Here is a 4484-nt window from a genome sequence, read left to right as displayed (position 1 = left end):
CGGCGGCGGCAGCGGCAGCGGCGGCGGCGGCGGCGAGGCGGGCGGCCCCGCCTGCGGGGCGGGGAGCGGCGCTGGGGCGCCCGGGCCGCCGGCCCCGCTCCACCCCGGGCGGGGAGGCCGAGCCCCGGTGGCGGGGCAGCACCGCGCCGCAGCCCCGTCCTCGCGGGCCGCGGAGGCCGCCGCTACCCGGCGGGGACCAGGCGGAGCCGGGCCGTCTGGTCGGGGAATGTTCACGGAGCCAGGGAAGCCGAGGCCCCACGGAGGGAACCAGCGTGGGGCTCTCGGTTGCCTTCTTGGCTACTACAGCCGCAGACGCAGCGGGAAAGCTGCTAAGGAAATGAGTGTAATCGGAGACTACCCTCCCTCTGGGGAGCGCAGCCCCTGCGGCGGGGCGGTGGGGTTTTTGCTGGGCCGTGCCGCGGGACCGCTCGTGCTTGGGGGGCTCCCGGCGGTGAGTTGGGGCGCGGAGGATGTGGCGGCCCTGAGTCATGGCCCAAGCAGGCGGAGATCCCACCCGGAGAGTGCCCCGCCATCCCCTGGCGCCAGCGGATACAACCGCAGCCTGTGCCCGCACGCCCGAGAGCATAAACACAAACCCTCGAGCTGCGAAACGCAGGGCAGAGTGAGAGGGCGCTGGGAGATGCCGTCTCTTCACCAGGGAGCAAGACTGGCCCCACTTGGCCGCCTGCCCACTGCGAGCGAGCGGTGCCGCCTCGACGGCCCACAGAGCCGTGCAGGAAGGAGGGGGAGGGCAGGGGATTGCACTGGTTTGCGCAGGCCACAGTTCCTTCTGGAAGAAGAATCGCAGAGCTTCCCCCCCGGCCGGCCCACTTTGGCCGAGCTTGGACAGGTCTCAGAGGTCCACTCTGAGACATCCTCTGGCAGGATTAATTGCTCACTGTCCAAGTTAGGGGCTTCCACTGGTTTCCTGAGGAGACTGGTAACCTCCCAGATCTCACTCTTGGTAAATGCTTTCCACTGTTCTCATCTGGCTTTGATACAGCTCTCATCACTGTGGTATCTGAACATCTTCCAGCAGTACGTTAGGAAACATGACTAACATCTGGCACGCACGCATCCCTCTTTCCTTTTTCCTCTCCCCAAAGCAGAACGCTTGCAGTGGAGTCTCACCATTGTTTTTCCGCTCTATTTGCAGGAGTGGAGAATGGCATCCTGTCCCTGGAGGGGACGAGAAGTCTGTGGTGTGGGGATCCTGCAGGGTTGTATGTGCTGGAACCAGCCACTCTTTGGTGTTTGGCCCCCTGGACTGACATCCAGATCCCCAAGTTAGTTACTGGGACTTGTTTTAGAAATGCACTGGAGAAAGTCAGGCAATGAGGGTGGGATCCAAGAGGGCCAATATGCCATGCAAAGAGCTATGTAGTAGGAAACACAGGAGAGAAGGGGACAGATCTGGATGTCTCCACCCCCAGTCAGGTGTGTTAGCCAGGGATGTTTTGGAGAACAACGCAGAGAATCATTAAACACATCATGTTGGGCTCATGTTGCTGGGTGCATCCCACAGTGCCATCTAATCTAACCACTAACACTCAAGAGTATTTGACCAGAAAGCCTTCTGTTCATGAAGCTCAGTAGGATTCAAACTTACCTTTCTCATAAAAAAGTCAATCCCCAGCCTCGGCCATATTTCGTGAGAGAAAGTCATTTTCTCTCATGCTGTAGGTGTGACGTGACATTCAAGAGCGACAGATGCAATGGTGTTGGTAGGGCCCCGCTGACAGGAGTTGCAGCATCAATCCCTGCTCCGAAGATTGTCTTTCATCCAATATAAACACAAGAAAGCTCTGCTCCTGGGAGCAGGACCAGCCATAAGGACTTTCCACTTCCAGGTGAGCTCTGCAGCAGGCTGGAGAGATGAGCTTTTCCTTTTTTCCAGCTCAGAGAAGGTTGAATTCTTTGAGCACAGGGGCCAGCTTTGAGGAGGTGGGGAACTGCCCTCAGCGAGGGCTGCTTCCTACCCAGTGGACAGGGTACTGTGGTGGGAAAAACCAGCTTTGAGCTCCCTCAGGCTCAGGGACTGCATTAAGATGCCAAACTATGGTTTAAAAGAAAGCTGAAAACTTTATTGCTTTTTTTCTGCCCAGTCCTTGAAGGAGGGTAAGGTCTGGGAGAGAATAATACAAGCAGGAACTGAAAACATTGTTCAGACTGAACTCAAGTTTAACTTCAGCTAAAAAGAAAAAATGCAACCTAATTTCTGGATCCTGTTCAGGCTTAGATGTAGACTGCGCTAGACAGAAGTAGTTCTCAGCATTCCTAGGGGCATAAGCCATGGCAGCAGAGGACGTTAAAACATCAGATAGTGAAGTACACATAGGACTTAGGTGACTCCAGGGGTAGGCAGCAGGCCAGTGAGGGCTTTGAAGATCAGGACATTTGGAACTGCAGGCTGTACCTCACAGGAAGCCCTGGAAGAAGTGGAGGAAGAATGTGATATGATCTCAGGAACCCACAACATTGAGAAGATGGATTGTCACAAGAGCTGGCTTGAATGTTTAGTATGATGATTTTACAAGAAAAAAAAACATACTATTAAAAATTACACTCTTTTGCTAAAGGTTTTTTCATTTCCACTTAGGCAAAGGCATTTCCACTAAGGCACAGCAAATGTTGAGCTTACTGCTGCTGATTCCAAATCAACAGGTATCCCCCTTTTCTCAACACTTTTTTTTTTTATTGGCTATATATTCCCTTCTCCCACCAAATCTCATGCTTAGCACTTTCTGTTCTCTATTCCATCCTGGTTCTGTTTCATTCTATTGCTGTATGGCTTCAGAGCTGTAAAAAGTGAAAAATATATTCTCCCTTGGGGTGTATACCACATTTGAATGGTTTGTGCAGCCTTCCCACCCAGGGCCCAAAGTTGTGAAGTAAATTGCTAGAAAAGATACTACATAGAGAGAAAGAAAGGGAAGCATTGTGGAATCAGTCATGCTGTTGTAATGACAGTGCTGGCTGCTCAGCATGCCAAAACCTGCCTGACAGTCTTCCTGGTGTATCCTACAGGAGAACAGAATCAGGATTTTCTTAACTGTCTTTTCCAGGGTCTATAATCACACCCACAGAAGTGCTCCTTTCACCACTACAGGTCAGGGACATGAAGCTACAAAACGTGTATTGTGGTTCCTTTTGTTAAAACCATTTTGACCAGAACTGCCTGAGGGAACCTCCCTGGTGAAGCACATCCCTGTCAAAACCCTGCGCCGACAGGCAAGGCTGGCAGCATGGCAAAGCCACCCTGCCTCCCTGCAGAATGCCATTCGGGCAGTGGGATGCTGCTGATCACCCTGCATTCCTCTAGCTTCAAACAGTGCCAGGCACCGAGTCTAGCTGAGCCCATCTTCCCGCCCTGTGAGAGAGCTGCAGCTCCTCCTGGCTTCGTTCCACAAGTGACAGTCCCAGTCAGTTAACCTTCCGTGGGCCCTAACACAAGGCGCAGAGTCAGTCAGACCAGCTGCACTGGGTAACGGATGGTCCATGTACATCCTCAGGAAGCCACTCTGACAGACACAAACAGAAGCAGCAGCATATTCACATATTTGGAACAGCATGTAACTATTAGAGGGTTTAAGGTGGTACATACATGCACTGAAAATTGGTAGTCCCAGCATGCCAATGGCAGATTAAAAACAGACTAAATCCCTGTAGCATGTTGTGATTCATTTGCTATGGTATGAACTAGACTCTGATCACAGAGATACTGTCCTGCCAGAGGTTCCTCTGTTGTATATCACATCTGTTTTAGCACATGTTCTGTGAAAGATTTAGGCTTTGGGTAATAAGAAAGCAATTGAAGGAGAGGTGCTGTTGACAGCTATAATCTGTGCTGCTGTTGGTCAACATACCCAGACATAAAAAGGACCATATTCTCAAAGGTGGGTCACGCAGCTCACATAGGTTGCTGCAATGCAGTGGCATTTCAGTCCTTGAATTTGAGGACTTGGCCTCAAATCTCTCCTGCTGCCTCAACCCCTTCAAAATTGGAGGTATTGAGTTCTTAGTATGCATAACATTAACAGCAGCAGGCAGAATGCCAACAGGAGTTGCCCATTTAATCTCACTTTGTGCTGTCTGTACCTTGCCCGCTTGAGTTATGGGACTTTGCGATGGGAAATGCAGTTTACTTTTGAACAGTATCTAGGACACTAGAAACTTGACTCTCATTCAAACAAGGCATATAATCTAACAAAGGCTAATTATTCCTGACTTCTAAACAGAATCACATACGAAGCAAAGCTGGACTGCCAAGACCCCTCTCTCAGTGTAAAGGAATGAAAGGGAGGGGTACAAAGAGGCAGATGGTGTATGTGAAGCATGCTTTGTGTAGCTTTCCTATTACACACACAGGTTTCTCTTGCACCTGTTGCTTCCACTCAAACACTAAACTATTTAAAGACATTCTGCAAAAAGAGAGGCGAGAGAGGGTGTGGAGAGTAATGAGATGTGGTTCATTCTTTACATCC

Source organism: Apteryx mantelli, chromosome 1, assembly GCF_036417845.1.
Source record: "Apteryx mantelli isolate bAptMan1 chromosome 1, bAptMan1.hap1, whole genome shotgun sequence".
Lineage (NCBI taxonomy): Eukaryota > Metazoa > Chordata > Aves > Apterygiformes > Apterygidae > Apteryx > Apteryx mantelli.
This window is presented reverse-complemented; position numbering follows the sequence as displayed.